The sequence below is a fragment of the Strix uralensis genome, chromosome 19 (assembly GCF_047716275.1).
Source record: "Strix uralensis isolate ZFMK-TIS-50842 chromosome 19, bStrUra1, whole genome shotgun sequence".
Classification (NCBI taxonomy): Eukaryota; Metazoa; Chordata; class Aves; order Strigiformes; family Strigidae; genus Strix; species Strix uralensis.
In genome coordinates this window covers 10,468,338-10,488,781 of record NC_133990.1, presented here as the reverse complement: position 1 = coordinate 10,488,781, position 20,444 = coordinate 10,468,338, and the positions used below count along the sequence as shown (strand labels likewise).

The following is a 20,444-nucleotide window of genomic DNA, read 5'->3' as shown; positions in this document are numbered from 1 at the left end:
CTCCTCTTCCCAGTCCCAGTGCTGGGCTCGTGCTGGTCAGGACTGCACTGGCTCTGCCGTGAAATCCAAAGTTCTCCTAAATCTGAGCCCCAGATGGCTGCAATGCCCCTCAGTCTGCCTGTATACCCTAGATACACCATCCAGAAGCAGCACGGGGACCTGGGGGCAGGGAGAAGGAGTCGTGAGAGCGAGATGAGTACTTACTGATCAGAAAGTGTTGGGTTGTTCACACCCAGGATAAATCTGTTGTGTATCCGTCCCCCGGCGCCCTGCGTAGCTACAGCTGCCCGAGCCCAGCTGTCCGCCCTCTTCCCTTCGGGCTCATGGCTCGCCCCTGCTGCCGGCCCTTCTCGCGAGGCACCGGGCTACGTCTGGTCTCTGCCATGTAATGTTACCCCGAGGAACGTATGGGATCTGTGCATCTGCTGGGCCAGCCACGCGTGAGGTAAGGGAGGCTCTGCACAGGATTTAAAGCAGGTGGGGGTGGGGGGGTGGAAGCTGGGGGTCTGTGGGTGCCCGAGTGAGCTGAAATGTGCTTTTGCAAAGATGTCAGCGCTCGCCTCTCCTGCTGACCTCAGTGGTCACGGGCAGTGCTGGTACAGCTGGATCTCCGGCTGTTTCCATACAGCTCAGCTTCAGCTGTGCGGGGCAGGGCTGCTCCCAGCACACAGCTTACAGCAGAATTCTTCACAGGTAATAGGAAACGCCAAATCCCACCACATTCTTTATGGTTTGTAGCTGCTTAACTTCTCTCAGGATCGTGATTGATGAAGTCATGTATTTGTTTTTAAAATCCTTACCTATTTCATTCTGGTTTTAACTACCACTCAGAGCTGAACTGGTTTTAAATATCCTTCTCCCAGGCTGAGCTCTCCTGGTCCCAGAAAGGAAATGGATTAGCCGAGAGCTGTTGTTGTGGTGTTGAATTTCTCCTCTATCACAATGCTGTAATGTTTGAGTCAAATGTTTCCAGAGAATAGCAGCTCAGTTAAATAATTCTGTTTCCAGAGGAATTAAAGAAGAAACTTTCCACTCGATCTCATGCACAGTACCCTATATTTACAGAAACTAAAGATCAGGCATAAATTGGCTTGAGAGGTGCCTTTTAACTGACCGTGATATTCTGATCTGCCAGATCCACCCCTGTGACTATTACAACACGTCACCAGGTACGGGCAGTCGGCTGAACCCTGGACCCCCAGGGCTTTGGGGTGAGCACAGCAGAGGGGCTGAGCACCAAACCCTCCCTCTGCAGCAGTGTTATCGCACTCGCTTCTCACAGGCTCCTGCCGCACATCCCTTGGGGAAACTTGTTGGTATAAAAACACTTTTCCCTGGTGAAATGGGGCACCCCGAGGACGGGCGATCCCTCCCAGCTGGGGGGACCTTGCTGTGCTCTGCACAACGTGGGCATGTTGGGAGGGCTGGACCTGGAGACCGGGCACAGGCTGAGGGGCTTCACTGAGGGGAGACAGGACACATCGAGGCCTCTTGCCTTGATCATTTCAATCACTTGAGCACCAAGTAGGGTTTGGACAAAAGCTTGGATTGCAACCAAACCAACCACCCAGTGCTGGTCCCAGCAAGGGGCAGACGGCTGTGCAGGAGCACTGGGAAGTCTCCACGGAAGGTGCTGCTGCCCAGCATGGGGCAGTTGAGAAAGGACTGTTCACGTTGTCTCTAGGTTCGAAGATGACCCAGAGCTGTGGCTTCTCGTTTCCAAACCACCATGAGGCAAATGCTGGTGCACCTGAGGTTTATGCAGGCTCCCTGCAAGCAGCTCCTGCAGCTTGTCCATGCGCCCATCTCCCAGAGCTCCTGAGAGCTGCTGGGAATACAGCAGTGGGCTGGTGCCCAAAGGGGTGACGGTGCCGCCGGGCTGGCACCTGCCCGCTCCTCCCTGGCCTTTACAGCCCTGCAGAGGGAGTGGGTCATCCCCCACAAAACCCTGCGCCTCCGTGGCGGGGGGTGAAAGGATCGTGGTGGTCCCCAGTGCGGGGTGAAGGGAGGTAGTGCCCCACCAGTGCCCAGCATCAGCCAGGCTGGGAACTGTCCATATGTCTTCTATTTTTGGTGGTGGCATGCCAGGAGCCCAGGACAGGCTGTCTCGGCTGTTAAACCCGTGTGAGTTTCCTGTTGCTGGAGAGGCACTTGCTCGATGCCCAGAGACACTCAAGTGGTTAATTATGACATATAGCTCTGCTGGATCATATCGCTGCTATTTTTAGCTCTCTCACTTCTGATGTGATGCCTGTATCTATCTCTTTTTGGCCTTTTATTTTCAGTTTCTTATTGCTGTTTCTTAAACTCATCTCTGGAACCAGGTGGGCAGCAGCTGGGGAAGTATTTTTGTCTCTGTGCAGCACAATGAGACGGCTCCAAGGGCGTGGGGGGACGGGCACCACTCTGCTTGGCCAGCAGCTGAACTCTGCCGGGGTTGCAGACAGCGTGTGGCAGCTGAGCCTCAAATCAGAGCCCCGTCCCAGGGCAGCACCCATGCCCCTCCGGCTGCCCCGGCACAGCTTTGCCACAGCCACCGCGGGCACGGGCATGGTCACTCCTGCTGGGAACCGAGACCATGGTGGGTCCATCTTGGCCATTTTCAAATGCAACTGAGGATACAGAAATGGGGTGTTGTGTCAGTTTTGGGATGTTGTTTTGCAGTTTGCACAGCTGAGGTGTGAGCTTGGCGAACTCTCGGCAAGGGAAGGGGCATCCCTGCTGCAAATGCAACACCGGCGTGGTCCTCCTGGCTCGAACGCCGTGGGATCATGCAGAGAGGAGGGAGCAGGGAGGTGACAAGGGCACAAGTCGAAGAAGAGCTCTGAGTCCCTCCCCACTCCAGCCGGGGAGACCAGTGCTGCGTCACCCCTCTCTTGGCACCGGGGCCTCTGGCAGAGACCCAGCCAGCTGGATGGGATGGGAGGAGGAAACCTGGCCCTGGGGGCAAGAGTGGGGCTGGGAAAGGAATACCCCGTCGCTCCTGGCTGCTGACGCGGGTACAGAAATAACCCGTGCCCAGTTCCCTAGAGAGAGGGCACACAGCATGGACATAGACGGGAAAACCCTCCCCTGAGTGAGCATCCCTCTGGGCTAGCAGGAGGGCGATCTGGGCAGTGTCTGGCTTCCTCCCGGCAGGGCCACTTCTCTCAGCTGTTCCTTGCCATCTCCGGGCTTCCCAGCATGGCTCCATGCCCTCCGCACTACCCCTTCCCTCTCTGCAGGCCAGGAGTTCATCTGAAGGCCATCAGAGGGATTTAAGGCTTTGGCAGAGGAATGAAAGGTTTTTGCAGAGGGCTAAACCAGTGCTGCTGCTCCGTGCAAAGTGCTGGTCTGTAAATATGTGGCCCTGACGGGCAGGCTGGAGTGTCCTGCAACATTTTACAGAATAATAAGGCATTTCTCGTAAAACAGCAATCTAGAAATGCCATTTTCACAGGTTGTCAGTGGATGCCTGTGTTGTAGGCACAGAGCTAATTCTGATTTAGTGCCTGCAGCTCCTGTGACTGCATTGCCCAAGTACAGATGTATTACTGCCCATCCACCACCAAGTTACCCAGCAAGCATCCAGAAGTAACTACACAAATTAACGATGTGGATTCAGTGTACGAACACGTAACCACACTCGTCTGACTGTAATAAATCAAGCATGCAGCCCTGAAGCAAAACAAAGGGAAGTCACAGCTTAAGCATGTATATAGGTGATCAGGATGTGTACAGGTGGTGAGCACCAGAAACTGAGTCCTCTCCAAATCCATGACAGCACTCCAACAGCCTTTGCAGGACGTGTTCCTGGAGAGGATGCTTCCCCGCATTGGAGAGCGAAGCCTGCCTGCTCTGCGGCAAGGCAGGGGCTGCCCACGGCCCCCGCTGCAGTCAGGGCTGCTCTGCCACAGGCACTGACTTTTCCTCTGCTAATTAAGGTGTGGGAGATACATTCAAGGTGGTGCAAGACATCTGGTTGCCTCAAAATGAATTTTCCAAACTTAATTATGTTGCTCCTCCTGCAACATATGCTCAGGCGAAGATGAGGACGGGACCAATGATAGATGAAACAAGCAGATGCAACAACAACAGGGGTGGGTTGGAGCGGGAGGGAAGCAGAATCTCAAATCTTGCTGGTATTTGTGGAGTGTATAACTGACAGGAACATTTTAGGGCTATGAATACAAGCTGACGTATGCATGTATGTGCAAGCAGTAATCCTGCTAGGACAGGACATGCCGATCACCTTCAGGAGAGGGAATTTTAGACAAGTCTTTTCCAAATGGAATTCCTCCATGTCAGCTTCTAGGATTTGCTGTTGCCATGCATTTTTCTTTTTTATTGTCCCTGCTTTTTATGGCTTTTTGTATCAACCCTGGTGCTAAGATTTGGTTTATTTAGTGCACTTTTTATGATCTATCTCCCCTGCTGCTGGCTGCTGGCTGCTGTCGCAGCCACTCCAGGCAGGGGGGAGACCAAGCCCAGGGTTTCTGTGTGAGACGTTACCAGCTGGGTGCTTCCATCAGTCTTCGTGGACAGAGACTCAAGTCTTAGTAGCAAATAGCGGATGGCTGAGATCCTGGGTTGAATATCAGAAAGGACCATGGGAGCTCCCTGATTGACAGGCAGATCACAGCAAATGGAATACCATGGTATTTCTGCTAATTTGTTGGAAAGCGCAGGCTGGTGATGTATAGCACTTACACACACACATCTCTGCCTGCGGATAGCGAGTGGCAGAGGAGGGCTCTGAGCACACAGAGTCCCTGTGTGAGAGATTTACATCAAACCAGACGGTGTGGGAGGGCCAGATGCACAGTGAAGTGATGGGGCCAAAACTTAAGCCCTTTGAAATATTCTTTTTCTCCACTAACGCTTATGTGAACAGGGTGATTAATCCTTTGGACTGCTAAGTATGATTTAATGCACATACTGTGTCTTCCCACCCATTAATTTGGGTGGCAGTGGCAAGGTCTTTCCATGTGTATTCAGTTAGTACAAGGAGGTTCACCAGACCCCCTGGGCAAGGCACTCTATGAGGATTGCTAGTAAGAATGTCCCTGTATCTCTGAATATACATACTGGGTAAGAAAACCATGTTGAAACAGGCAGGTGAGACAACCTGGAACTGTGCTGCAGAGAGCACTGACTCAATGTTGCTCTTCTAAACTGGAAACACAACTTCAACTTTTGCTCATGAGCTGAAAAAAAAAAAATAAGGAGAAAAGCATTCGGTAAGGGTTACGTTCATGATGGGCCTCGTCTGAGCTGTGGTTGGAACAGCAGCAAGTTTCTCCTGGCTTGGTCCCTCCTCCTCTCACCCCACAGACTTTTTCCATTGCACAAAACATTCATAAAACCTTCCAGACTTGGGCTGGTCTCCAACACTCTGAAATGGACACAAAGCCCACCTGACCCTGCACTACTGAAGCGGATGTGAAAATAAAGCAAGTTGGCTATTTTTGGTCAATGAGTAAAATCAAAATGCACATGTCCTGAAAGGAAGCTGGTTCTGCTGCATAAGCCTGTCACCTAGGATGGAGACGGTGACCGAGGGGACCCGCTGTAGCACCCATCTCCAGAGAAACAGCAACCAAACTCCCCAATAGCCAGCATAGTGGTGCATACACTGGGGCCCTCATGCTTCACTAGGCACAGGGCATTTGGATATGGATATTGCTTCTATTGCCTTTTTCATGTGTTACTCCTTTTATTTTAGGGTGTGGCTAAGACAGATGGAGTAAAATTCCCGAGTACTGGGGAAGAGAGATGAGAGCCTGGACTCACCAATCCTCTAGCCTAATGCGCCTAAATATCATCCTGGTCCTAAGAAAGACAGCAGCAAGTTTGGAAACCAAAGGTGATATTTTGGCAAGGGCAGGTAAAACCAATACCAGCAGGATCTGGCTTGCTTGTATTTTGATTTTGAAGTAGGTTATGAAGGATCTGTCCCATAAGGATCCTCAGTGCTCTAAGCTCCAGCAGCTACCAGGTATTTAGCTGGGAGGTACTTTGGGAGACGGAGGTTCAGCAGAGCATTCAGGCACATGCCCATTGGAATGGCATCTGAAAACACAGCCCAGAAACTTGCTTTCATTTGGGAAACACCCCAGCTTGGTAGGCACGTTTTACTGGAAAAGGGAATTTAAGTGCTGAAGAGTAGGATGGAGTTTTCTGCAATGTAATTATATCTGTGCGAAGGCTTGCAGTCATTTTTCTGTATCTGCCTCCTGGCATTGTGTGACTAAAAGAAAATCTGGGGTTTGGGGTTTTTTTTTTTCTTTTATAGTTTCTTACCATTACTGTAATGAAAACAGTCCTCAAACATTAACATTAAAAGGTCAATGGCAGGAAACTTGTTGTACTTCAGTAGCCTTCAGGCTTCAAAAAATACTGGGGATTTCTGACTCACAACATCTGAACGGTCAGGACGGGGTTGACGGAGAAAAGAAACCCAGTTGCCCTTTTCCTTCAGCTGCAAAGGCCAGTTCGTATTTGTGTCTGAGCAGTGAATTGAGGGATCAGGGAGAGAATTTGGTCTGTGATGGAGGTCGGCTGCTATGTCACTGGAGTAGCATCCAGCCGATGCGCCGGGTAATCTTCTCCGCTGCAAAGCGCCTTTCCCTGCCCTTTTACAGACAGCAGCCCGATGCCTGTCAGGGCTTGCCGGTGGGTCAGCTGTGATTCCTTGGATCAAATAGCATGATACGCGCCGTCCGTATTTCTCTTGCCTCTCTGCAGTGTCTCGAGCAGCTGTGCTGTATGTCACCTAAACCAGTGACCGAAGCCCTCTGGGCTGGATTATGGCCCAGGAAACACTTGCAGCTTTCAGAAAATCCTGGGACGGGTGCTAGTTGCCTCCCCGGGATGGCAGCTACCCGGCAAACCCAGGGTGCAAATCCTGGGGTGCAGCTCAGTGCTTGAGATATCACCACTCAGGTGCAGTTTTCTTTACCACACCAGGTCTTACTTCATATATTTATTTTACTGTTAGAAACAACAATGCATTTTTACCCAAACACTTCTGTTCTGCTTCTTCAGAACTGATTTTGCAGCTCGGGCCATGGGCTTTTGTGAAGATAAGCTGGAAGCAGACCAGTCCCTGGCCACTGACACCAGGAGGGGTTCAGATCTGGGCTTACTCGGCTTTGCTTGCCTCTTTATCATCAGCCAAACCAAAACCTTGGATCCAGCTCCCCATGAATGGTGGTAAACTTTGGATCTGAGCTTCTGTAATAAGCAGTTGTTTGCCCTGGCTGGCGGCTTAAGACTCTGTAGAAAAAGATATTTCTAGGTATTATTTCTAAATGGAGAATGACAGTTGAAAGAAGAACCTTGTCCAGCCAATTCATGTGTCCAACTCTTTGGCTTTCCAGGGGAAATGAGTAACTAGAATGAGACAATGAACGAGATAAATAACATTTAACCAGTATGGTAATGAACCTTGAGCAGTCTGCCTCTGTGGATAACCTGCAAATTATCTCCATTGCTATTCTGTGAGTTTTTAAAAGAGGCTGCGAGTTATTTGCCAAATCCCCTGAAACACAATTGAAATTGAGCAACAAATTCCCAGTGGTCTCATTTGAAAAATCCCAGCCCTATCCCTATAGGGAGGTAGAGCTCCAGGTTAAATACACCATAAAAAGGCTTGGATTTCTTTGTGTGGGATGGCAGCGTAGAGAGGGAGGATAGTTATGTTGTGCGTCATTAACAGACCATCGAGCCCATGAAGCCATGAGGTTTTGTTACCAGTTCCTGGATAGCTGGCAGGTTAATTTGGCCACGAAAGCAGAGGTGGATTTTGAAAAGAGCTCCGTGCTGTCTGACTGCTGCTATGAGTACAGGCTGAGATGGGTGGAAAAAAGAAGGTAATGTAAGACCTGGCAAAGGATCCTTGTGGTCCTTGGGAGGCAAACTGGGGATGTGCACACTGCAGGGACCCAAGTGTGTGCCCAAAACCCCAAACGAGCTTCAAACCCGCCATTTCAGCCAGCAGCCCTGGTGTGGGTGGGTGGGTTAGCCACCCCCTCGTGCTCAGTCAGGTTTTGCAGCCTGTGCTGAGCTCTGCCTTGCTGCGACCTCACCAGCCTCACCGTCAGAGCCCTCTGGGCAACGGGGTGCTGCCTGCATTGCAAAAGGCTCAGACTTGTTCCTGGGGTTGAAACAGAAACCACACTGAAGAGCTAACAGCTCTTCCAAAACTACTTTTGAGTTAACTGTTGGGGGATTTGGCTTAAGTAAAGCTTATGTAGAAATTATCCGCATCTTGCTCTCTGTGCAACCTTCTGGTTGCTTGAAATTTTAGGAGAGGAAAGGAGGGAGAGATCTGCAGCCACCCTGCTATCTTACTGCCTTAATTTGGGTATAAAATATCAGGGAAGTCAGTCTTCTGGCTGTACGTCTTCTCAAAGTGCAGCCAACGGTGCAGCAAAGGAATAGAGCAGGGATCGCTCTTCTCTGGGCAGCGAGCATCTCTGCACATCGGCTTTTATGTCTGTCCAGCCTCCAGGAAGCAAAAAGCAGAAGATGCTCGATCCCTCCCCTCCAGCTGGTGTGTGCACACCCAGATGTGCACATGCAACCGGAACAGAAACCGGGCTATGGCAAAGGATATGCAGAAGGCGCATGACACTGCATACATGTTTGGTTTTGAGGACATCTCTTCATCCTTTCATCATTAAAAAGCAAACAGCATTTTACGTCTCACAAGCTCGCGCTTGGCATTTCTCTAGCAACCCTTCTGAGTGTTAATTAGATGATCTTTACGATTTCTTGATGAAGTAGGTAAGTGACACAATCCCCATTTTTCAGGCAGATGATAAATTCCATCAAAGCAAACCACCACTCGCTCGCATACGTGTGCCCCCCGCCGAGAGCACGTGAGGCTGAGTCTGGCCGTCCAGCGGCCGCGGCGCTGGTGCAGGAGGAGGCGCGGTGGCTCGTCTGAGAAAGCGACGCACACCTCACTCACACATCTGCTCCTCTCATTTACACCTCGCTACGTGAGGCCGGGGGGATCAGCAGGGATGCATTTTAATAATTTCTTACAGGCGTTTTCAGAGGTGAGCTGGAAGGGAGGGGCTGATTGATGGCCTCCCTCTAACTGACATCCCAATCCCACCCCAGCCCAATGCCCTTGGCGGGTGCGATGCTGAGAAGGACCAGCTGCTGGGCACAGCCACCACTGGTGCCTTTGACTGGCCTAACGTGGGCTGAAAGGAAGAGGGATGAGACGGTGGAGTTGTTGCTGTGGAGTCAAGGAGACATTTCCACGACTTGTAACTGTGCCTGCAAGCTTGTAAAGGGTAGACTGAAACATGTTTGCAAACATTTGGTATTTGTCAGCACACTGAGATTGCTTACCCATTCAGAAGGAAAAAAAAAAGGGCCACAAGAGTAATAGAAGATGTAGCCAAAACCTTAGTAGGTCTACAAATAGAATTCCCTAGCTTTAAGCTCTGTCAGTGGGGCCACTTTCCTTGTATGAGGAATAACACAATTTTCACCTGTTACATCATGTTCAGATATTGTTTGCCAGGGTTTTGTGAAGATTCATTATGTTTATGCCATACAGTAGAGTTTTACCAGCTAGCTCTGGATTTCCAGGAAGAGAGGTTATTTCCTAAGGCATCATCTAGGGCTCAGTACAGTTCAGTAAATAAGATGATGACTCCCATGGCTCTGCTCCTCGGGGCACTTCTTAAAGTGCAGTCTTGGAGCACACTGTTCTTAAATCAAAGCATAAAAATAACCAAAACAGTATCAAGTGAATTGTAGGAGCTGGCAGAATGAAGGTAATAAACAAAGTTAAAACAGCCTGATAACAATATCCTGTTACCGGAGAAGAATAAGCAATACTCTGTAATGGTGAAATATAAAAACTTTCTTGTGACAAGGCATTGATTTTCCCAAAAAGGAAAGAGAGAACAAACTGCAGCCGTAATGCAGCATGTGTGAGCACTGAGAGGGTATAACGATGACAACATTGAATAAGTATTTCATCTCCAAAAGCTTGGGCTGTGTGACCTTTAGCAGCGTTCAGGATTGTGTGACTGTTTAGGATGTCATTAAACAAGACGGGCTTCCTCCAAGTGAACAGTGTGTAGAAGTAATTGGAGTGGTTTTGAAGAGTGAGATTCCAGACTAGCTAGTTAACGAACTTGGAAAAACTACATGTCAGTAAGGAACCCGACACAAACAATTTGTTTCAGGTAATAGCTCTTTACTCCGTGTTCAAGTTAGTAAGCTGGTTTCCATGACATGCCTAGTACAGGGGATGGTCCTGTGCCAGTCCCAGTGTCCCGGTGCTTGGTGTGCTACAGAACCAAGGGCAGGATATGAATGTCTTTAAGGCAAATTTAGATCAATTGGAATAGTCCTTAGGATCCTGGCAGTTTAGTTCACGGTGAGTAGATGGCTACGTGATCGCTGACAGCTTTGCAGATCTGTTCAGGAGGGAGGTGGGGAGGGAGGGACTGCAGGGAACCGACGGTGCTCAACCCAAGGTTTAGTACGCTAAAGCTGAGGGTGGTGCTATGAGCATGTCTCTCATGGCCAGGTAAGTCATGAGTGACATTTGAAAGCCACTCCATAGAACAGAATAATGAGAGTGAAGAATTGTAAGGTAGCTTGACGACTGACATTAATTACCCAGTAATTTTCTAGCTGTGATCCATGAAATACTTGTTGCTGATCCCCAGACAGATGGCTAGTCACATAGGACGGGCTTCTCCTCTTTATTTCCATCTGCTATATTTCATTAAGACAGCTAAAAATAAAAATATCCCTAATGTTATTTTTCCATGTAAGTTACTGCTACAGTGATTTGATGAGACTGTGAATAGAAGAGTTTCCAAGCGACAAGATTTTCTTAATTAATTTGTGATCCTTGGCATGAAAAGTGACTGTGAACCCCTACACTAGACTCATCATGAGCGCTACACTTACTTCTAAGTGCTATTTATCTAGAAGAGTCAGTTCAAAACAATTTTTTCTGGTATAAGAGGAGAAAAGAGGCTGCTGTCTCTTCTGAGCAGAAGTAGTTACCATTTTTAGGTTCTAACCAGTTGTAGATGGCGCCTACGAAATGGAGATGTAATCACGGAGATCCTTCAGGCATGAAATGTTCTTTCCCTCTATGTAGTAGGAATATCTCCAGAAACAGCTTTTCTGCACAGCTCCAAGCCTCTCTTTGGCCAGCACTGTGTCCAAAAGCCCCCTTAGGGGGAGTGGGTAATATTTGGGAGGTTGTTTGGTTCTGTCTTTCACAGATTTTTTGGTTCTATCTTTGTGTGTGGTGGAGCTGGGTTCTTGCACACACAGCTCTACCAATTTCAGCATCTAGTTCCTGATGTATTAAAATGTTCTCTAGGGAACATAAGGTCCCCTCTATCCAGACTGCAATTTACTTGTTTCTCAAAAGGGACAAAAGCCTCAAACATGTAAGTGTTGATTATCTTTTCTAGTCCTTCCACACCTTTCCCACAAATTCTTTCAGAGGGACGGAAACTCCCCCTTATTTCATGAAGAAGTTTTAGCATGTTTTAGAACAAGGAACTGAGAGGTGGCCCAAATGCCCCAAAGTAAGTGCGGGAACAGGGAGCAGGCAGCCCAGCAGAAGCAGTCTGGTGTGATGAGGAGCTCCAGGGACTTAGCTAACACTTGGTCTCCAGAACTTAAGAAGAAATCTGGGACTGATATCTTAGACCTGGGCTATTTTTATTCTCGACTACCCAAGCCATTGCCATAGACCTCCTGAATGGCGACCACAGATTTTCAGAGATGAACTCTATTACTTTACCCTGCTTTTAAAAGTCTAAAGCAAGCATGCTATTTTAGACAACACAACTCAAAGCGCCACTAGTACTGTCTTAGTGACACTGCCTACAACACAGGCAAGAACCTTTGTTCTCACCCCTCCTTTATTAGTTGCTTCTGCTTAGAAAAGCAAGCAATTTCCTCACCCTCCTGGCAACGTTCCCACGAGGAAATTCCTCCTCCCAAGCCATAGTCACAGAGCCAGTCATACAATCCTTCCTTCTCTCAGATCACGTTGTTTTCCCATTTGCTCAGGCTCTTACTGCTCACCCCAGCCCGTCACCCCAGGAGAACCTTTGACTCGGTTCTTCTGCCCGTTCTTCCTCCTCCAAGATCAGTTATTTGAGTTCCACCCTAAGATCACACTGACTTAGGCCCCAGTTTAGCAAAGAATTTTATCACATGCCTAAGTGTAATTGACTTAGACCTTCAGTCTGTTTTTAGCTTATCAGAAGTGTGGGTGGGTAAAGCCGTCGTCCTCTTACGCACTCTTGGCTCCCATGGAGGTTGGCTGTTGATGAGCAAAGAGTGTATGTGCATAAAATTGAGCAGAAACTCAGATAAGGAGGACTGCTGAACTGGAGTCCATCCAGCACGGTGGCATGTCTTTTAAGACCTAATTATCTTCACACAACACTGCAGAGGTGTCGGCTCTGTGGCTGTGACACACTGCAGGTTATGGGGTACTTCTACCCCAACTCACCATTGCTGCATAGTAATTAAACTTTGGGTAGTCTGTGCCCTGCTCAAACTTTGCCTCGGATATTAGGAATCCTGAATAAGGACTTCAGGATTAATTCTTAAACTTAGAAGCAGAGAATGTGGCTAAGGTTGGCAAAAAGCAATGATTGCCTCGAGCCCAGAAAAAAAAATCCAGTAATACTAGAGTCAGTATTTTATTCTGCTTAAACCACAGTGAAGTTGGACACAGTAGTACCTCATTTTCCTGTAGGGCCTCATCAGATCAGTACAAGACTTAATGACAATAGCTAAAGAAACAGAAAGACACCATGGATTTCGCTTAGCCACTTATAACTTGTACCTTCAAAGTCTGGCTTATTTAATTCAGATCATATAAATTCCAGTGGTGAAGGGTGGAGAAAATTGAATGTTGAATGAAGACTTTTGTTTTCCTGAACAGAGCTGAAATGAAGAAGAAGCTAGGTTGTGACGATCAGATTTCTCCTATAGGTCAGAAGTTCAATGTATCATCGGATTTCATGTCATGGGGCTGTTCTGTTCCTAATTGCAACCAGCCAGGACTCTGCACATCAGTGAGCTTTTACTCTGAGCTCCTTCCATAAGATATATATTGTAGTTAAAGCAGTAACTAAATAATTTTAAATGTATTTTTAAGAGTGAATGATTACCTTTCAATTCTGCAACACAGCAGAAAATTAAATTAGATGCTGGCTTATGTTCATATAAAATATAAAACCTGATACTTAACTGCATCGCCCCTACTGCAAGTTTATTTTGCACAAATTTAATACAAGCATTAAACTATGAACCTCTGGTAGCTATGATCTCAGATTCAAAGGTATCTGGAACCTCATGAGGATGGAGGACCCAAACCCCTGGGAAATATGATCCAAGGGCCCAGGCCCTGATGCCAAACATCAGCTGTGGAGGATGGATGAAAGATGGTTGAGCTGAGCTGAGTCTGTGCAGTAGGTGAGAAGGGGATCTGTGCGAGTGGCACTTTGCAGCACAGGTCCTGAGTTATCCCACTACATAACTAAATGAATTATTTATACATCTCAGGGAGAGAAGCTATAGCCACATCTCAAGCTGAAATAAAAAAAAAAAAAAAAAAAAACCACAAAAACCAGCTTAGCACTTAGCTGATGACTGACTTTTTGAATAATTTAAATTCGTCAGAGACATCCATGGTGGACTAGCATGATCTCCTATGAACATCCATTCCTCTGCAGAATTAAACGAGACAGCGTGAGCGCGTGAGCTGTTTGACCAGCCAAACCACAATATTAAATTATGACAGAGGAACATGACCTGTTACGCAGGGATGATGTGGGGCAATGACTGAGAATCAAATTGGGGTATCTCACATTAATCCAACAGCTAATGAAGCTTAACCTACCGATCCTAAAACAACTTTACATTGTGTATGTCTTCTGCAGAGTGCCTTTCAGCATGCCTCTGCTTTAAGAAACCTCTGTCTCATGTGATGATTAAATCTCAGAGAGGTTTTATCCTTCCTGCATTCAGGACAGACCATCTTGTGACCTGCAGCATGTTCTCTCCTTAATAAATCATCTTCTAAACATTTTCATACTGAAAATAGGGCTTTCACAGGTTTCAGTGTACTCTGGTTTCCCGTGTTAGGAAGAATGAGGCTTTTGCTGGTGCTGTAGGACAGCTTTGAGATGTAGGCATTGCCTCGGGTTGGAGAATAGTGCCAGCCAAGAGGAGCAGGAATGCACAGGAGACACGTCTGTGTTCCTCGGATGCTACGAATTTCTCTTAAAGCCAAGAAACCTGAAACTGCAGTGGCAAGTCAGACTTCCTCTCGAGATGGAGTCGAGGCAGGCTAATTTTAGTCACCATGCACTATGCAAATCATCATTCTGTAGCTGAGTTTATTTTTTAAAGTGCTGACTGCCAAACTCGCTGCAGGGCATAGACTCTTCATATGGGTCTTAAAGAGGTTTGAAACCAGCTCTGGTTAGTGGTGCTACATTTCAGATGAAGGGGGAGTGTGCACAAAGGGGCCCCGCACACTTTCAATGGGGAAGGTCTAGATGACTGCTTTAGATCATATACTGATTTTCTAGCTGGCCAGAATTAGCTGTTAGTGGTTTTTTGGAATATGTTTTTGGTTCTGCATGTAATTTTTCCTTTTCCTTGAAAACTCCCCTGATAAACTGCACACTGAGGGCTCACAGGAGATGATGGGAGTGCTGGTATCTGGATCACACCCAATATCTGTAGATAAAGGAAGCAGATCACTATTGGGTTTTAGATTTATTCTCTAAATATTTGGCACATTTGCAGAGTTCACTTTTAACTGGGATCGATCTGACTTCCTAGTAAAGAAGTAATTCTTTAAAAAATTATTATTAGACTGTGATTCATGGCACTCATTTAAAAGACAGAGGCAGATATGGGGAACACGGAGCAGCAGAAGCAAGGCAGAGTACGCTTCCAGGAAGCCCAGGCTTTAGCACGGACAGTAAATTGTTACATTTCCCTTCAGTATTAAAAAGATTTAGCATGCGGACTTTCATCTGATAACTTTCATAATGTCTCTATCACGAGTCATACTGTGACTGAATTGTTCTTTGTATTTAAAAGAAACATTTCTCCATTATTTCTTATCGACCTACCATAGATACCTTCAGAAACTTTCCTTTCTTAATTTTAAGAATAACCACTTCCAAGTTTGATGTCTTACCCATAACCTTCAAGGCATTTATCAACCCAAGCAGGTCTGCCTGGAGCTGAGTTTGGAAAGGCACTTTGTATCCTGAGCTCAAAAATGAGGCAGGAGAGTAAAAGCAGGAGCTAGTTTTCAACTGTGAAATTATTTGAAAAGGCGCTCCTATGTTCTGTGGCTGATTTTGAATCTTTAACATAAGTGCTTCGGATCTGGGGCTCGAACCCTAGTGAGTGGTCAGAATTTCTCCTTGAAATCTGCTGCGGGCTTTAGGGGGGACTTGGAGAAAAAATTGTGCATAGCAAACTCCAATTTAGATATAGAGGTTGTGAAACGTCCGATTGCTTTTAGGGCATGGACAGGGACTGCCACTGTATTCCTCCAAACGCAGGGAGCTGCTGCATTGTGCATTTATTTCCATTTATGAGCAATCTGCCTATTTTGTAAGAGGCCAGCAATGCTCAAAGACACCACCAAGATGAAAATAAATAACTGTAGGACTGCATATATGATGTGTGGCAGCTCCCCAGCCATTGGAAGGGTGGGACTGAGGAAAAATACCTTTTCCATCGTAAAAGCCTGGCACGATCCAAGTGGAATCCAGGTCCCCTCCTTTGGGGAAAGGCGAGGGAGCCGGGTGGCCGCTGGATGTCACTGGCTGTGCGCGGAGTCCGGCGCAGCCGACGGCAGGGCTGGGGGGTGCTGGCAGGAGGGGGCTTGGGGGTGGGGGCTGAAGGCCACGCAGATGGAAATGATTCACCTGCTTAATTACCAGGATCTTCCTACAAACGTATCTCCCGTGGAAGTGGAGCCATGTCCTAACGCTAAGACCAGGGAGCAATAAAGAGCCTCTGTGGAGATGAATGGTGTGTTTGTGCTGCTGGGTGTTTCACCCGGACGAGCAGACACGCTTGCCTTTCAGCGTGGCTACGCTCTATTTTTGTACGTTTTCTGTCGTTTCATCGCCCCTCAGCTTCATATTAAATCTGACCTTTCTACTGCACTTGACTGGGGAAAGGTAATCACCTACTTTGATTTCTTCGGGGTTATACATCATTGCATATGGCAGGTAGATAAGTGTATCTGGAAAATATGGTTGCATGTGAGACTAGGCAGGAAAAAAAAGCTGTGAGCAGGTCAGGATCCACTTGAAGACCTGTCAGACCTGCCTGAGCACAAATATATTTTTCAAGCTGGATATTTAACTCCCACTGGCTCCTGTGAAAACTCAATGATCGCAGAAAATCTTCTTTTGCTTTGAACAGTGGAGAGAAACTTGAGTTCCCCCTTGCACGCTGCTGCAGTAAGGTCCTGAGCAAGCACGGGGAGCCTTTGTGATTTATGGTGTTACAAAGAGTTGGGAAGTTTCAAAGGAAGAAAAGGAGTATTTCAGGTTTCATACAGTGGCTAGAGATGGACCTAATATGCTGTTGTGCAACTCTTGGTCTGGAACTGAGACTGCGTAGTGCACAAAATAAACATCACTCAAAAGGAGTTTAATACCTAAGTGCAGCCATAAGCATCAGGGCTTCCCAGGGGATAACAATAGCCTCACACAAACAGCTCTGTTAGAGCACCTTACAGAAACTTCAGGGGCCTCTTCTAATTAATGCAACTATAAATTACATGCATCTAGTGTGGATTTGATCTGCTGGCTACTGATGATATTAATTGCTGCAACACGGTGACAATTCTGAAATAATGGTAAAGCTAATACAGCAGGAAAGGTGTGGGAACACCGTGTGGGTGCTGTTTGGTCAAGCAATAAACAGCTTTCCTACAGCAGTGTCTATTTTATGTCCAGGAGCAGAGTATAAGAGCCTGCACTGTGCTCAATGTTGCTACAATTGTTTATACTGATTGTTCTTTATAGTATCTTGACATGGTGCCATCCAGAGGTACCTGGATATTCAGGATATAACCTCTAACAAGAGGGGACAAGGGTCAGCTGCAGCAAATGCAAGGGCAGGGCTCCCACCCACTTGGGGTTTGAAACCCCTTAATTAAGGTGAAGAAAATGCTTTGGTGTCACAGCTTGTTCTACTCATTTTACTCCTGTAGAAACTCTACTTGAAGTGATTAAAGAATAAGCTAACTTGGTACAGAAGCATCATCCAACGAAAACAAGGGCAGTTTAGCTAAAATTGGTTTGAAAATGCTCATTAATTAAGCTAATGTACATTTGCATAGATGTGGGCTTGCTAACACTCTTTTCCCCCTCTTCTTACCTAAATGGGACTAATTATTTCTCTAATTATGATGTAATTGTGTGGCCTTGGGATCACTGATTACAGATGCACTGCCTTGTCTCCCTGTTTTGTTTGAATCCAAGCAGAAACGAGGGATGCTCTTCTGGGATGTGCTGCTACTCCTTTCAGCTTCAGCCTTAACCTTAAAAAAAAAAAGAAGGAGGAAGAGAAAAAAGTAAGTAAGCTGAGCTATTTATAGTTGAGCTAATTATTTTGATGTGATATGACAGCAGTGGAGTCTGTTTTCTCTTCACTCAATTAATGGCAATGGAAAAAGCATTCGATACTCTTTTAACAGTATTCATTGGCTACAATACAAACCTTTGCTTAATGTTTTAAGGTGCAGGATTTTGCAATATAGCAAATGGGGGACACAGTGCTGTGTTGTGTTTCTGGTTGATGTAGGAGAAGCTGTGATGTGAGGAGCTGAAAGGGGGTGGTTGTTGTTAAAGAAAAAAATCCACTATTAGGTAGGAAGGTAGCATGCAGCATGTCTGTACAAACCACCACATAAAATTGTACAGGTCAAGGCTCAGGTATTTTCTAGGATGCTTGGTGGACACCAAGGAGTTTGAAGTGGCTAAAGCTTTACTACTCACAAGTAGGGAAACTGAGGCAGAAGCAAACTAAAGTGGCAAAGGTTGCAAAGCAAGTAAATGGCCAGAGAGTGACAATCTTGGTCTGTGAGCTCTGATCTGAGAAGGTGGATTTACACTTTTCACTGTCTCTTTTCTGCCTTTGTGCTGTTTCCATGCAGCACAAGGAGTGAGACCTTCTGGGCAGCAAATAAATGGGGAAGGTGGAGGGGATGGAGGAGGGATGTCTTGGCTGAATTTTTTTGCCCGTTAATAAAGATTCTGCAATAAAAACTACCCACTGAGCACAGCGATGTGTTTTCTAGGTCTCGGGGGAAGTTGCAAATAGCAGCTATTTGCTTTGGTTGCTCTGTTTTGGTGCTGGACAAGAAGCGAGATTTTTATTCTTTAAAATTTTGGGATTAAAAAAAAAAAATTGAGTGGATCCTTATCTCTAACCAAGACAAAATTTGAAATCCTAAACTTCTGTGAATTATTACTGGTGAAAAAGCACTTTAGTGTTGAAGCTCAGGTCTTGTTCCCCCCCCCCAGGCTTATAAAATAGCTTTTCTTCCTCGCTCCTCACCACCCTCGGGGTGTTCTGCAGCTTGTCCCTCTCCATAACCACAAAATTCCTGCCAGAGGATTTGCTGTGTATTACGGGGCTTTCCTCACTTTGCAAGAAAAGAAGAAAAAACCCAAAGCTTTTTCCTCCTTTTAAGGCTTTGATCAGGTCCCTGAAATCTGTGTACTTCTCAGGTTGCTTTTGGTGACCTTTCAGGCTTTCAGAAAGCAGGTGCTGTTTGTGAAGCCTTTACGTGACTGTCACTTTGTTTTCCTTTTATTTATCCTTTTTAAACATGTGGGTCAGGCAGCTGCAGGTACAGTGCAATATTCATGAGAGGCTCTGATTTATGCAGGCACAAGGCTGTGCAGCAGGATTACAGGGTACTGAATGTTATATGCAGTTTTAATTTCTTTTTATGACCAAAGGATACAGCCGGAGTTTCTCAAATATGGAATTTATGAGAGCCTCATTCATGCAAGTTTTAAAGGGCCCCTGTACCTCTGCCTTGCAAAGCCACTGCGCTGAACGATGGGGTGAGCAGCCGGCTCAGACTTTGCCAGATAACAAAAGTATATATAAAACATTGCTAGGGTAATTAGTTTGACACCCAAATGGCCTCTGCGTGTAGAGTCTATGCGCTCCTGCAGTATTTATGCAGCCTCAGCCCTTCTCTGAGTTACAGAGGCACAGAGAAACAAACTCCGTGAAATGTTTAGAGTCAAAAATCTTCCGAGCAGGGATTTTCTGTGCAGTACAGTGCTGGGGGTTGACTTTGGGGCTTCTATAAACTATTACAGTGCAAACTAACAGAGGATATCTGTGACAAGTCCGGACATCGTTTGGCCTTCCTGACTTCCAGTCCTGTGCTCCACACCAACACAGCTCGCTCCTGTTTTGACTTAATTTTGCACTTTGTATCTGACCTGCAAGTCCTTTCTCCCAAGAAGGAGCCTCTTTGTTCACAGGAGAAACAGGGTTTGTGTGCCCAGCAGCTCACCAGGCACTGCCATCCACCTGAAATTTGCACTGTAGATTATGAAACAGCCTGGCATCAAATTCAAGGTATTAAATGCAATAATATGTCCCTGCAACATAACACGCATGTCTGATGCAGTGAATTATCCATCCCTCTCCTGCTTTGAGCATTACATGTTGAATTACATGTACTTGCATCTCACATGGCTATTTTGGGAAGAGAGATGATTCTTTGGAAAGTCACTAAAGTTTCTATAGTGGAGCTGGAACCATGAGTATATTCAGAAATCTGATAACAGGTTCCTGTGGGAGATGGCCCCTGACTATTGGTTTAAAACACTGAGTCCGGCAGTCTGTGGCTGTCTCCAGTCTCCATAAGCACCGTGGGAACTCATTTCCAAGCCTGACATCTCAGAACAAGACTCATGCCACGCTTGGTCCTCCAGGATGGTCGATGCATGGTCCTGCCAGTGAGCCCCAAGGCCTCATCTCATGGATGCTGTGGCTGCAAACACCTCTGAGTCCAACCTGGACAAGTGGAAAAAGCCTCACCCGTCTCCTGCAACCAGTGTCTTCAGCTTCTATTTCTGCAGAAGGGGAGCTTTCCTTTCCATCTTCCCTCCCTGCCATGCCATCCAGGAAAACAAAAAGGCACTGCTAACATCTGCTCTTTTCTCCTCCTACATGCAGGCTCTTTCTCAGCTCTCTATTAAACCCCTTCCCACACAGAGGCGTAGGCAGGCGTATGCGCATACATCTCAGCGTACAATTTTTCCCATCCCTTGGGAGCAACATTTGCAACGGTGACTGGTGAGGTTTTATTTTTGTTCTTCGCTAAGACTTTGGTTAACAGGCTTCTCAGTCTCCAACTGCACCTA

At 46.7% G+C, this 20,444-nt stretch overlaps 1 long non-coding RNA gene across 1 annotated transcript; it reads left to right on the top strand.

Moving 5' to 3' along the window:
• Positions 1–424: 424 nt before the first annotated feature.
• On the top strand, positions 425–19,769 carry LOC141952010 (uncharacterized). Its single transcript, XR_012631527.1, has 4 exons — positions 425–445; positions 5,705–5,866; positions 17,535–17,623; positions 19,389–19,769. It is a non-coding gene; the product is annotated as an uncharacterized LOC141952010 (long non-coding RNA).
• The last annotated feature ends 675 nt before the right edge of the window (positions 19,770–20,444 follow it).